The sequence below is a fragment of the Petaurus breviceps genome, unplaced genomic scaffold (genome assembly GCF_028583685.1).
Source record: "Petaurus breviceps papuanus isolate PSGF00001 unplaced genomic scaffold, PetGlider_PUasm1.0 174, whole genome shotgun sequence".
NCBI lineage: Eukaryota > Metazoa > Chordata > Mammalia > Diprotodontia > Petauridae > Petaurus > Petaurus breviceps.
This window is the reverse complement of record NW_027185761.1, coordinates 70,618,568-70,633,819: the sequence shown is the minus strand read 5'-3', so window position 1 is coordinate 70,633,819 and position 15,252 is coordinate 70,618,568. Positions and strand designations below refer to the sequence as shown.

Below are 15,252 nucleotides of genomic sequence, written 5' to 3'. Positions count from 1 at the left end.
CCCTCCTTCCTCTGGGCCCCCGCGCTTCCCTCCTTCCTCTGGGCCCCCGCGCTCCCCTCCTTCCTCTGGGCCCCCGCGCTCCCCTCCTTCCTCTGGGCGCCCGCGCTCCCCTCCTTCCTCTGGGCCCCCGCACTTCCCTCCTTCCTCTGGGCCCCCCTGGCCGCTTCCCTCCTTCCTCTCAGGCCTCCTGGACCTTCCCCCTGGTGGCTGTTTCCGGTCCACCCTCTACACAGCTCCCATTGTATGTATTCGCTCACATAGCCATTTCTCCCACCAGACTGTAAGCTCCTCGAGGGCAGAGACTACTTTTTGCCTCCTCTTATATCCCCGGGGCTTAGCACAGTGCATGACGCACATGGAGCTTAATAGGTATTTGATGAATTGAAAACTGGGAGCCTCAGAGCAGCATCCACAACACTGACATGCCCCGAGGCAGGGTGGGCACAGACCCGGGGCTGGCATTTCCTTTTAGGGGCTTGTTCTTATCCCATCTGGGGATTTAGTGCAATAAAAGATGATGCCTTTGATCCAACGGCTATCAAGCACCTATGACAACGATGTGCCACCCAGTACAGAGATACACAAAGGCCCAACGAACCAGTCCCTACCTCGAGGGCCTTCCAGCCTTCGGAGGGGAGGAGGGTAAAACGTGCTCAAAGAATGGATCACAGGGATAACGGAGGGAGCAGGAAGAACCAGGAAGAACCAGCACAGGAAATCCAAGAAGGCTTCAGGAAGGCAGGATGAGCTAAGCCTGAAAGAAAGACAGGGGCTATGAGTGGCAGAGGTGAAGGAGAGGGGAGCAGGCCAGGTGGAGCCTTGGTGAATGCCAATGCACAGAGGCAGGCGGGGGCAGCATTCAGGGGCCAGGACCACCGGCTTTGTGGAAGAGAACAAGACAAGGGAGAGGGTGAGCTGGGTGGCCGTTCCCTGGCCATGTGGTCTGCCAGGAGCAGAGCTTTCAGCTCCTCTAAGGTCGGTGTGAGGCCTGCGCTGCATTCCGCCCAGTGCTAAGAACAGTCACGATGATGGCTATGTGTCTAGAGTAATGGCATGGGGGGAGGGGGGATGCCCCCTGAAACTTCCTGGGTCCAGGAGTGGCACCAGGGCTAGAGGAGCTCCTTGCTGGGACTTTGGGAAAAACCTGGCCAAGAAAGACACAGGATGGGAACGAATGGGAAAAGCAGTCTGTTCTGGAGGAGGGGGCCCACCCCCACCAAGGACCCTGTAAGCTTAAGAGACAGTGAGGCAAAGATGGCAGCATAGAAGCAGGAAAACTCCCTGTGCTCCCCCATAACCACCTCAAATACCTATAAAATATGACTCTAAACAAACTTTAGAGCTACAGAAGCCACAAAGTGACAGAGAGAAACAAACCTCCCGCTGAAGGCAGCCTGGAAGGCAGAAAGGAAGGGTCCATTGCAGCACACTGGGAGTAGAACCCAGTCCTGTGTGAGCCCACGGTATTAGCCTCAGGGCACCCTGACCAGCCCTGGCTGGAGGGACTTCGGGAGACTGGATCACCAGCAGCTGTGGCAGTTTCCAGAATTATCAATCCATAAACGCCAAAGACAAAGTGAGAGGTCAGTGGACTTTGGGAGCAGCGTGTCCGGGAATGCGGTCTGGCTTCTGACCCCAGAGGGAGAAGAGGCTGAGGCACAGCGGCCACCACCACAGTTCCTGGCCTGCAGACTGTAGGGGGACCAAGCGACCATCCTGAGGGGTAATCACTCTTGCTTTAATCTGCTTGGATCTGGATTGCTTTCTTGGGTGGAGGTCCTGGGGTGTGTGACCAGTGAACCAGAGTTTGTGGTGTCTATAGAAAGGACGTCAATTAATAGCTCCAGCAGCTGAGAAAACGCCAGTGATTTGGGACAAAGCTCTCCTCTCTGGAAGCAGAGTTCTACTGCGGCAAAAAGCTCAAAAGTCAAGTAATTGAGTGGCAACATGAGCAAGCAAAGGAAGCAAAGTAAGCACAGCAATCTGACTTTGGATTCCTTTTTGGGGGATAAAAAGGATCAAAGCATGTAACAGGAGGAAGACAGCAAAGTCGGAACTCCTGTACCAAAAGTTTTCAAGAAAAATATGAACTGTTTACAGGCTACAGAGGAGCTTGAGAAGGACTTTGAAAATCAAATAAAAGAAGTGGAGGAAAAATTGGGAAGAGAAATGAGAATGATGCAAGAAAATCATGAAAAGAGAGTCAACAACCTCATTGAAGAAAATAACACCTTAAAAAAGAGACTAACGGGGCAGCTAGCTGGCACAGTGAATAGAGCACCAGCCCTGGAGTCAGGAGGACCTGAGTTCAAATTCGGCCTCAGACACAACACAAAAACTAGCCATGTGACCTTGGACAAGTCACTTAACCTCCAAACCTTTTTTTTTGCCCTCCAAAAAAAAAGAAAAAAAAATAGACTGACTCAAATGGCAAAAGAGGGTCAAAAAGCCAATAAGGAGAAGAATGCCTTAAAAAGCCAAATTTGCCTGATGGAAAAAGAATCTCAAAAGCTCACTGAAGAGAATCATTCCTTCAGAATTAGACTGGAGCAAATGAAACCTAGTGACTTTATGAAAAATCAAGATACTATTAAACAAATCCAAACAAATGAAAAAATAGAAGGCAATGTGAAATATCTCATTGGGAAAACCACTGAGCTGGAAAATGGATCCAGGAGAGATAATTTAAAAATTATTGGACTACCTGAAAGCTATGATTAAAAAAAGAACCTAGAAATCACCCTTCAAGAAATTCTCAAGGAAAATCGCCCTGATGTTTTAGAACCAGAGGACAAAATAGAGGTTGAAAGAATCCACCGATCACCTCTTGAAAAAGATCTCAAAAAGAAAACTCCTAGGAATATTATAGCCAGGTTCTGGAATTCCCAGATCAAGGAGAAAATATTACAAGCAGCAAGGAAGAAACAATTTGAATATTGTGGAAACACAATCAGGATAACACAGGATCTGGCAGCTTCTATACTGAGGGATTGAAGGGCTTGGAATATGATATTCCAGAGGTCAAAGGAACTGGGATTAAAACCAAGAATCACCTACCCAGCAAAACTGAGTATCATGTTTCAGGGGGAAAATATGGTCATTCAGTGGAATAGAGAACTTTCAAGCATTCTTGATGAAAAAACCAGAGTTGAATAGAAAATTTGACATTCAGATACAAGAAGCAAGAGAAGCATGAGAGGGTAAACAGGGAAAAGAAATCAAAAGGAACTTATCAAAGTTGAACTATTTACATTCCTACATGGAAAAATGATAATTACAACTTATGAAACTTTTCTCAGTATGAGAATAGCTGAAGGGAACATAAATGTGTGTGTGTGTATATATATGCATTTAATATATGTCTATATAGGATGGTATACAGGCATATGAATATATATGTGAGTGTGTGCATATATGTGTACAGGTATATAAAGACAGAGGGCACAGGACCAATTGAATAGGAAGGGATGATACTTAAAAGGTGAAATTGAGAGGTGAGAGAGGAATATAATGAGAGGAGATGGGGAGAGACAGAATGGGGTAAATTATCTCATATAGAAGAGGTAAGGGAAAATGGTTACAATGGAGGGGAAGAACAGGAAGGCAAAATGGAATGGGTCAACCTTTCTCTCACTGAATTTGGCTTAAGGAAGGAATAACATACACACTAAATTGGGTATCTCACTCTACAGGAGAGTAGGGAAAAGGGGATGAGATGGGGGATAATAGAGGGGAGGTAAAGTTGGGGGGCAGGGAAGTTAGAAGCACACACTTTTGAAAAGGTGAAGTGTCAAAGTAGAGAATAGGGTCAGCCAGGTAGCACAGCGAATAAGAGCACTGGCTCCAGTGTCAGGATGACCTGGGGATCGAATCCCGGGCTCAGATACTCAGCACCCACCAAGAAATAACTGGCCTGTGTAACCTTGAGCAAGTTACTTAACCCCAATTGCTTAGGGGCGGCCAGGTGGCTCAGTGAGTAAGAGCACCGGCTCTAGTGTCGGGATGACCTGGGGATCAAATCTGGGCTCAGATACTCAGCACCCACCCAGAAATAACTGGCCTGTGTAACCTTGAGCAAATTACTTAACCCCCGATTGCTTTAAAAAAAAAAAAAGTAGAAAATAGAAGAAGTGGTAGGGATGGGATAGGATGGAGGGAAATACAGTCAGTCTTTTACAATACATCCACTATGGAAATGTTTTGCATAGCTACATGTATGCAACCTATATTGAATTGCCTATCTTCCCAGTAAGGGTGGGTCATGAGGGAGCTAAGGAAAGAATCTAGAATTCAAAGTTTTAAAATCAAGTGTTTATAAAAAAATATATATATATATATATATATAAAATTATTATTTGTTTTTTTACATGCAACTGGGAAATAAGATATACAGGCACTGGGGTATAGAGATCCATCTTGCCCTACTGGAAAGTCAGAGGGGAATGGGGGAGGGTATAGGAGAGAGCAGATTGGGGGTGGGGGTATAAAGTCGGATCACTGTTTTGGGGTGGTGGGTAGGGGAAAGGTGGGGAGGAAATTTGTAACTCAATATCTTGTGGAAATAAATGACATAAACTAAAAATAAACATAAAATTTAATTTAATAAATACATAAATACCCTACTGTACTTAGGAAAAAAAAAAGAGGCAGTGAGATGGTACAGGGGACAGAGCACTAGGCAGAAGACTCAAGTTCAAATCCAGCCTCACATACTCACTAGCTGGGTGACCCTGGGCAAGCCCCTCAATAGCTGCCTCAGTCTTCTCAACTGTAAAATAGGAATAATAATAAACCTACCCCATAGGCTATTGTGAGGATCAAATGCAATAAAGTATTTAAAGCACTTAACACAGTGCTCAAGCAGGCAGAGTGCTTAATAAAAGTCTCATTCCTTTTCTCTTCCCTCCCCCAGTCCTCTGTCCTTTAAAAAGAAAGCCCCCAGCCCCACCCCTCGGGCTGCAGCCTCCTACTCCACCTCCGGCTCTAGGCAATGTGGTTGTCAACCTACTGGGTTTTTTTTTTTTCAGAAGTTCCCTATGACATCTTCACTCCATCCGGGAGCCAGCTTTAAACCCGGACTGCCCTTTATTATCTGAGAGGCAGCATGATACAAGGGGGAAAAGCACAAGCTGAGTCAGAGGTCTTGGGTTCAAATCCTGCCTTGAAAACTTCCAGCCTATGTGACCTGAGGTCTCTCTGGCCCCAGAGCTGAGATCCCTCCTCTGTCCAGTGAAGTCTCCAAGTCCTCTCTAGCCCCCACGCCATAAGCTCTTTGTCTCCATTACCTGGGCCATGTGTCTCAGGGTGCCACCCCTCAAGCTTGGCTCCTCTCACTCACCTGTACCATCATTCAGAACCCAGAACTGGCCTGTCTGCTTCCTCTCTTCTTCTTCTCTTACCTGTCCCTTCAGGCAGGTGTTACAGCAAACTTCCCAAGGAATCTTCCTGGACCTGTTGTGGCCACAGTACCAACTCTTCCACAATCCAACCCACTATCACCCTCCTCCTCCCTTTCACCCCCTTATTCCAGTCATGGTGACCCACTGCTGGTCACCCAACCCAACAGGCCCTCTCTGACTCTTAGGACCCTCCCATCCACCTCCATGTTCAGTCAGCCTGCTTCATCAGCCCTCTTCAATCACACGGCCCCCCCCCCCCCCCGGGTAAGTGCTGTTATTCTCTCCTGGTCACCCTGCAGCCCTATCTCTCCTAAGTAAGACTGCATCGCCTTGTGTCTTTAATCCCCAGTGCCGGGCACACGGCTGGGCATCCAAAAGGGGTTTGATAAATGTGTACCTAACTGAAATCATCCATGTGCTTTAATACTACTAGCATGACAGCGAGAATGTTGAGCAAGGAGTTGAAAACCCAGGACAACAAGCCTTGGTCTCCTCCAGGGGAGCCCCTCTCCAGAGCCCAGCTGGACAGCTCCTTGTGGCATGGTCGTTCAGGCCACAAACACAACTAGTACAGGGCCACTCAAGCTCAGCCAGCAGTTAGTTAAGGGTGACTGCTGAAGGGAAAGGTGTCTCATTTAGCCCTCAGACAGGTATGGGGAGAAAAGAAGCCCATGCCCGGGACAAGGTGGGGTAAAGGGAAAGAAATGCTCTGTAAAAACCAAAACTTACAAAGAGATCAATATATTAGGGCTTACAAAACTTAAAATGTCTCATGGAAATATATACTGGATCGAATTGATGATACTTATCTCATTTTAAACATTATCCTTAAAGCCCTCGGCTAACTTAAAATTGCTTTTAATAGAATCACGTAAGGCTTGTAAGCAAGAAAAAATTGGTCAAAAACGGCTTTCAGATTTAATCATCAGGTTCCCAGGAAAAGTCTAATCTTCACATGCTTCGGATCCTATGGCAAATTAACTCTAAGTTTATAATTTATGCATTCTGCCATAAATAAGCAGCTTGAGCTCTGGTAAGAGCTGCCTGTTGTAATTATGTAAATGATCTCTCGATCTCCAGTTAAGCCTCACTAATTTAAAACAGGAGGAACTGAAGATGCCGGTGCTCACATGGGAAGCAACCCACCCAGCTCCCAACATGCTTCACTCCAGTAACTCTGAAGTCACCCAAGGCTGCATAATAACTAAGAAATCCGATGAGAAATATCGAGGCAAAAATTTAAAAAACAAACTAACTAACAAGGAGATCATAGCAATACATCACAAAGATCATACACTATGACCAGGTGGGATTTATACCAGGAATGCAGGGTTGGTTCAATATTAGGAAAACTATAACTAAAACATAACTGACCATATCAATACCCAAACCAACAGAAATCATATGATTACCTCAATGGACTCAGAAAAAGTTTTTGACAAAACATAGTACCCTTTCCTATTAAAAACACTAGTCAGCACAGGAATAAAGGGAGCTTTCCTTAAAAAGATAAGCAGTATCTATCTAAAATGGCGATAAGCTAGAAGCCTTCCTAATAAGATCCAGGTGAAGCAAGGATACCAATTATCACCACTATTATTCAATATTGTACTAGATGTTAGCTATAGCAATAAGGGAAGAAAAAGAAATGGAAAGAATTAGAATAGGCAGTGAGGACACAAAGCTATCACTCTTTGCAGATGACATGACAGGATACTTAGGGAATCCTCAAGAATCAACTAAAAAGCTACTTGAAATAATTAACTACTTCAGCAAAGTTACAGGATATAAAATAAACCCACATAACTCATAATCATTTCTATATATCATCAACACAGCCCAGCACCAAGAGATAGAATGAGAAATTCCATTTAAAGTAACTGGAGACAACATAAAATATTTAGGAATCTACCTGCCAAGATAAATCCTGGAACTATATGAACACAATGACAAAATGCCTTTCACACAAATAAAGTCAGATCTAAACAACTGGAAAAATATCAATTGCTCATGGGTTCGCCAAGTCAATATAATAAAAATGACAATTCTATCTGAATTAATTTACTTATTCAGTGCCATGCCAATCTACCAAAAAGCTATCTTATAGAGCTAAAAAATAATAAAATTTATCTGGAAGAACAAAAGGTCAAGAATATTAAGGGAATTAGTAAAAAAAAGAAAAAAAAAGGGAAAAGAAAGTGGTCTAAGCCATACCAGATCTCAAGTGATTATAAAGCAGCAATTATCAAAACTCTCTGGTACTGGCTAAGAAGTAGAGTGGCAGACCAGTGGAATAGAGTAGGTACATAAGACAACGGAGTACATGACCAAACCCATAGACTCCAGCTTCTGGGATGAGAATTCACTCTCTGACAAAGACTGCTAGGAAAACTGGAAAACAGTACAGCAGAAACTAAGTATATACTAACATCTTATATCATATGCCAAGATAAAGTCAAAATGGGTAAATATTTTAGACATAAAGGGTGAAACCATAAGCAAAGTAGGAGAGCAAGGAATAGCTTACCTGTCATATCTATGGAGAAGGGAAGACTTTTTTTTTTTTTTACCAAACATGAGATAAGGAGCATTATAAAATGTAAAACGAATAATTCTGATTACACTAAATTAAAAAAAGTTTCACACAAACAAAACCAATACAACCAAGGTTAGAAGGAAGCAGAAAACTGGGGAAAAAAATTTTACAGCAAGAGTTTCTTTTCTCAAATATATAGAGAACTGAGTCAAATTTATAATAAAATTCAATCCCCAATTGATAAATGGTCAAAGGATATGAACAGGCTAGCAGAAGAAATGAAAGCTATCGATAATCGTATGAAAAAATGCTCTAAATCACTACTGATTAGAGAATCATAAATTAAAACAACTCTGAGGTACCACCTCACACCTATCAAACAAATATGGCAGAAAAGGAAAATGATAAATGTTGGAGATGTGGGAAAATTAGGACACTAATGCATTGCTGGTGGAATTGTGAACTGATCCAACCATTCTGTAGAACAATTTGGAACTATGCCCAAAGGGCTATAAAAACCTTTTGATCCAGCAATATCACTTCTAGGTCTGAATCCCAAAGAGATCATAAAAATGGGAAAAGGACCCACATGTACAAAAATATTTATATTAGCTCATTTTGTGGTGGTAAAAAATTAGAAACTGAGAGGATGTCATTAGGGACAGAGCAGGTTGTGGTTTATGAATCTAACAGAATCCTATTATTCCATAAGAAATGATGAGCAGGCAGATTTCAGAAAAACTTGAAAAGACTTATATAAACTGATACAAAGTGAAATGAGTAGAACCAGGAGGACACTGTACACAGTGACAGCAACATTGTGCAATGATCAACTATGAATGACTGCTTTTCTCAGCAAAACAACGATCCAAGACAATTCCAAAGGATTCATGATGGAAAATGCTATCCACATCCAGAGAGAACTGATGGGAGTCTGAATGCAGATCGAAGCATACTATTTTCATTTTATTTTTTTTCTTTGGTCTGTTTCTTCTTTCACAACATAACTAATATAGAAATGTTTTACATGATTTCACATACATAAGCTATATAAAATTGCTCACTGTTTTGTGAAGGTTGGAAGAGAAAAAGGGAGGGAGAAAATTTTGGAACTCAAAATCTTTTAAAAATGAATGGTAAATGGGGGTGGCTAGGTGGCACAGTGAGTAAAGCGCAGGCCCCAGAGTCAGGAGGACCGGAGTTCGGTTCTGGCCTTAGACACTTAACACCCACACAAAAAAACTAGCCATGTAATCTTGGGAAAGTTACTTAACCCCAATTGCCCTCCAAAAGGCAAAAAAAAAAAAAAAAAAAAATGGTAAAGGGGTGGTTGGGTGGTGCAATAAATAGAGCACTGGCCCTGAAGTCAGGAGGACCTGAGTTCAAATCCGGCCTCAAGCACTTAACACTTAGTAGCTGACCTTGGGCAAGTCGCTTAACCCCAACTGCCCTCCAAAAAGCAAGAAAAAAAAAATGAATGGTAAAAACTGTCTTTACATATAACTACAACTTAAAAAATGAAAAGAAATCCAATGAGAAACAATAGTGACTTCTATTCCCCTGGAAAAGGAGCAGGATACTCAGAAAAACCTGGGGTGCAGCATCTCACAGTGACCAGGTGCCACTCCAGGCCCAGGAGCTCAAAACATCAAGGATCCAGGGGAGACCTAACTCCAGGAGGTGAAGGTCAGCACAGAAAGTCAGGGCAAGACAAAGCAGATAACTACTTTTCCCAAAAGTATAGTGCAAAGGTTTTTTTAAAAATTTTTTTCTAAAAGAAAAAACATAAGAAACAAAAAACTGAATTAATTAGGCTTATATCATCTAGTAATTATTTCAGTACATCAATAGATGTTCCTAGGATCACAGATTTAGAGCTGAAAGGGACCTGGGAAGCTTCATTATTACCTTTCAGAAATCCTAAGATCTAGTGGCTAGAGTCTAACACTAGTCAGAGAGGTCTTCTTCCTTGTCCTTGTAAATGACACTGTCTCCCAGGGTGCCCTCTCCCGTGCTGCCATACTGGCCCTCATGGTTTCTATCTCTTAACACCTCTAGTCTCCTTTCCAGCTCAGCTCCAAGTCAGCTCCATATGTGAAAGTGTTCCTTGATCTTTCTAGCTCCTAGCACCTCTCCCTTAAAGTCGGCTGGTATTTACTTGGTATGTGGCCAGAGAGGTACCTCATCTTCCTAGACAGAATCTAATCTCTCTGAGGGCAGGCACAGCTTCATTTCTGTTGTCATATCCTTAGCCCTAGCACAGTGCCTGACATATAACAGGTACTCAAAATATGCTTTCTGATTGAGTGAATGATTAGTGAGCTCTTCAGTCTAAGCAGACAGACTGGATCCCACTCACACCTTCTCATCCTTAACAACTCCTGTCTATGTTCTCCTAGAAATCTTCCAGTGACCTGCCCAAAGTGCTGAGGGCCTCCCTGCCTTGATAATGGATACCACTAGAAGCAGAAGCCAATGAAGCTGTCGGGAAGTACTCCCTTGTTTCTGCTGTCACCAGCCTACACTAGTCATGTCTCTTTGATGACACTGTTTACACAATTCTTTGTTGGAAATTCATTGTAACCTGCTTATGCCTACCATGTGCCTTTCCCTTTCCCTTTGGGTAACCTTTAACTTTAATTCTTTGGGAAGTATGAGATTCTAATGCCTTGTAGTCATATAGCATCGCTAGAAAAAAGACATATTAAAAAGACAGATCTTGGTTTCAGGGAGAAGTTTAGAGTCATTAAAACCCCCAAATTTCCTGAAAGCAATTCAGCACATTTTCCTACACCTATTTGATTTGTGGTCCACTTGATCTCCCAGATGCAATGTCTTTCCCAAATCTATATACTGATGGACCATCTCTATGGGCTGTCCATCCAACCACAATCCTCACCACCACCACCACTCACATTTATGAAATGCTTTAAGGTTTAAGAGCTTTACATATATATTATCTCATTTAATCGTCACAATAAACCTGAGTATTAGATGCTATTAGCCACATTTTATAGAGGAGAAAAAAGGCTCAATCACATACCAATAAGCATTTGCAGTGAAATTCAAACTCAAACCCTCCCAACTCTAAGCCCAACACTCTGTCCCTTGTATCAGGCCGCCTATCTTTATCACAGCTTGTAAACACGCTTCATCCGCTTGTTTTTCTTGTGTGGATAGTTAGAACAAATGTGTCCCTTATTTGGAGACACAACAATCATGGACTTGATAGAATCAATATGTCATCCAAAAACAAAGCTCCCTCTCCCATTTAGCATTTTCCATGACACTGAAAAACATCTTCAGTGAGTGTAGGTCTCCCTATTTTACATCTCAACAGTCAGATGACTGAACATGATGTCATCTCTGTTGTTTGATTTTTCAAGGATTCTTATAGTTTTGATGAACAAGCAAGAGATACCTAGTTGGAATAAAGCCAAATTAAATGCTTTCAAAAATTGTCAAACAATAAATAAGCATGGGGGTTCTTGAATTCATTAAATACCTTCAGTCAAATGTGACTATAATGTTTGATACAGAATAATGATTTCAAAATCCTGCCACTGCCGTCACAGAGAAAGACGTCCATGCTTAAGCATTCAAAACAGCATAAAATTAACTTGTTTTTTCTAGAACCAGGTGTGGCAGGAATTTCAAAAAAGGTGAATTCAAGCAGACTCTCTGGTTCTACAGGAGGGTAGGCCCAACTTTCATCCTAGTACGAGTTAGATGAAATGAAGCCAGTCCTAAATGATCCACCCAGTAAAAATGACCACTTCAAAGGAAGAAAAAAAATGTCTTACTCTCTCACCAACGCAAGCTATTTCAAGACTTCATTCTTCCTGCTGTTACCAAAGAGCTAGTCTAGGATCAGCCTTGAACTTTCCATATAACGAAGTCACGGCTGACTAGGATTTCTGTTCTCTTGTTCTCTCAGTGCTCTGGGAAAGCTTCCCTCATCTCTATTTCATAGATGAACTTCATATTTCAATTGGAAAACATGACACTCTCTAACACATAGAAATCGCCTGTCTCTTTCATCAATACAAAGAAATGACTTGAACCTGAAAGAGGTAACACAAAAGTCATTTCCCCTGGGGCTTCAAACCATAGGCCTTTTAAAATGAACTATCAGGAGGCAATTTACATCCTAGAGAGGTCTGTGAGCAATCAGGACCCAAACCATCTGTCACGTTAAGTTTTAAGTCAACCATTTAAAGTCTTAGAAAGGAATATACTTCAACATAAACAAAATAGTCAAATTGACGCTAAACTGGAAACTAGATTTTCCATTTTCTGAATGCAATATGGAAATGGATTAATTGTGAACCGGCCTTATTCCAAAGGACAAAATGCAAAATCACATCCTTTTTAAAAGGCCCTTAATTAGCACTAACTCAAGTTCAGCTCTCTTTATCATCCTCTAGCTGAAATCTCAATCAGGCTCTAATTCTGGGTGACCCACAAGACAAGTAAAGCAATTCTTCATGTTCAAAATGAACACCCAAGACTGTCCTGCACCTAGCATTAGCATTAAAAAAAAAAAAAGGTGACAAGGAAAGGCAGGAATCTCAGTTTTTACAGCACTAGGGTCAGAAAGATGGGGAAAAAAATCACCAGCTCCTCCTGAGCATTTAGAATGAATCACTAAAAGCTAAAACTTGTGAAGTGTCCTATGAGTCATTTCTGCAAATGGAGCAGCTGGAATGTCTGCATGGGCTTATGACTCTCAGTGTGAGGAGACTGCCTCGTGTGGCCTTTACTACTGCTCTGCCGGGCCTCCCGCCTGGCACGGGAACCAGCAGGCTCTCCTCAGCACTAACAGGGAAGGGGAGAAGAGAAAAAAGGTTTGGCCACAGGCCGGAGAAGCATTTCATGGGGCTGCCAAGAGAGGCTGCCGCCACCCGCTGCTGGGGTGGAGTTAGCAGGGTGGGGAGGGGACAGTCAATGGGCAATGGTGAAGCTAGGGTAAAGTAGAGTGGTACAGACTCTAGATGGGGAAGGAAAGGAACAGTGCTCCAAACACAACTGTAATGTCATGGTGATGGAGGGCAGCGTGGCCTTCACAGGCACAGCACAGAACTTGTGCTCCTCAGGCATAACTTCCAAGAATCCAGGGTCAGCAGGAGGCACTGGGATCTAAATTTCAGAAAAGAGGGTGCCCAGCAATGGTGGACAAGGGTCTGCAAGCAGCAGCAGGGAACACGGGGTTAGGCAGCTGTTGATAAGGGACAGCAGGCTCAAGGAAAAGCTGCTTTTACTGTGGAGATCACAGATTTAGTGCTGGTATCAGTTCTTACTTTCACTTAAAAGATGAAGATCCTGAGGCAGAGCAAGGCTAAGTGATGAAAGAAAAGGCTAAGTATTACAGAAAACTGTTCAGAAAGAAGGCAAATTTATCCATATGAAGGGTCCAGCAGAAGGGGTGGGAAGAGGAGACAAGACAGGGAGGCTGGAAGTCTGGTGGGACTTGGGTGAATCCAGATGTGAAATGAATGGGAAGGAATGCCAAGACAGGGCACATGTCCAGAGCAGCAACTCCTGATGACAGGGGCTGTCTGAAGTAGGAGTCTGGGTCATTACACTTTTCACAGGGGAAGGTAAAGATGATGCCGGCAGAATTGGCATCCAGATGAGTAGCCTGGGGTTGTCGGCACGGTGATGTGACTTCACGTGCTGCTGCGGTCTGGGCCCCAAGGACACACCCTGCCTTGGATGACAGATGGTGGTCTCACTGCCACAGTGCTATGGGGACGGGGAATGGAGAGGACGCAGATGGAAATGTCCACCATCAGTGTCCTGGGTATCCTGGAGGACGCGCACCGCAGCGGTGCTGCTGGGAGGAAGGCAGGTGCCCAGCTTCTGCTCTTGCTGCAGGTCTGACGAGACTTTTGCTCCATCATGCAAAATTACAGGCATGCTTTTTTGGTTACGGCTGTGACCCCCATGAACAGACAACACACTACAGCCTTCCCGACGGCCTGCTAGACAGACTCCATCCTCTTCAGCCTAAAAGAACTGAAAGACCTCATCTGTACTAATGTACAAGAGTGCTGGTGTTGCAGCCTCAGTGAGAAATAAAGCAGTTTAACTAAGTGAACCAAAATGCACTTTGTGTTCATAATTCTACATAAGGTATTCTGGGTACAGGAAACCGCCATGACATGCTACTGCCACTGCTGTCAAGATGGGATCCTGTGAAATCTCAACCATTAAAAAACAACTTCTAAAAGGAGAAATCCAGGCAGTGCAGCAAGTTCTAATGTTCCCAGGGACTGCCTGACGGTCCCTCTCCTCGGAGAATAAAAACACTTTTCACAATTCAAGGTCATCATAATTAAGTCTGGCATCCCTTCCCTTCACCCAAACTGAGTTTAACACGATCTCCCCCAAATTCTTCTGGGTCATTTAAAGGTAGCAGTTCTGGGAGTGGCCAGCTGATGTACCATCAGAGCCCCTGACTGCTCAAGACCAGCCCACCTCAGGAATCAGAGGAGTGAAGGCTCCTGACTTCCTCCTCCACAGTACAATCCCAGGACGCCAGCATAGACATCGGTGCTCTGGAATTTGAGTAAATGACTAAGTGAATACCTAACACTTTCCCCTCAACTATCCTTATATTTGTAGAAGATTAAAAAAAAACCAAATATATGCAAGAAGAAACGATACTAGGAACTCACACTTATAGACATCTTATGTCATTTAATCCTCACAGCACTATGATGATTATTTCTATTTTACAGATGAAGAAAGTGAGACTGAAACAGGTGGCCTGCCCAGGGTTCTTTTTCAACATGCTGGCTGGTTTCACTCACTTTTCCTCTCTTCTTCCTCTTTTCTTTTTAAATTTAAACTCTTTCTTATAAGGGGTAGTTGAGGAGAAGGGATACAGGAAGAACCCCAGTGAGATAAAAAAAGAGGATAATCAATAAAAATCTGTTTTTAAATTGGGGGTTAGAATAGCATAGAGCATTCTATTGCCACTGATGGAGGAGGCCTCAGAGGAAGTCAGGAAAGCAGGTTGCGTGGGCCTCCTGCAAGCACAGAGCAGACCTCTGTCCATCCTCACCCCTCACTCTCAACAGAAAAACTGAAAATCAAGAGGCCTGGTCTCAATGGCCCCTGAAGATTCCTTCCAGCACCAAATGTAGGACCCAAGGGGCGGCTAGGTGGTGCAGTGAGTACAGTGCTGGCCCCAGAGTCAGGAGGACCTGTGTTTGGATCCGGCCTCAGACACCACACACAGACACACATACATACATACATACAGACACACACACACACACACACACACACACACACACACACACACACACA

At 43.4% G+C, this 15,252-nt stretch overlaps 1 protein-coding gene across 2 annotated transcripts in view; it reads right to left on the bottom strand.

Moving 5' to 3' along the window:
- The window catches only part of RALA (RAS like proto-oncogene A), a 61,113-nt gene that overhangs the window by 14,275 nt on the left and 31,586 nt on the right, over positions 1-15,252 (bottom strand). The window contains exon 3 of one of the 2 annotated variants that reach the window (XM_069084392.1): positions 609-754. The exons of the other annotated variant lie outside the window; for it this stretch is intronic. The gene's annotated coding sequence lies outside the window, so the exon portion shown is untranslated. The remainder of the gene's footprint in view (positions 1-608; positions 755-15,252) is intronic. 2 annotated transcript variants of the gene reach the window in all.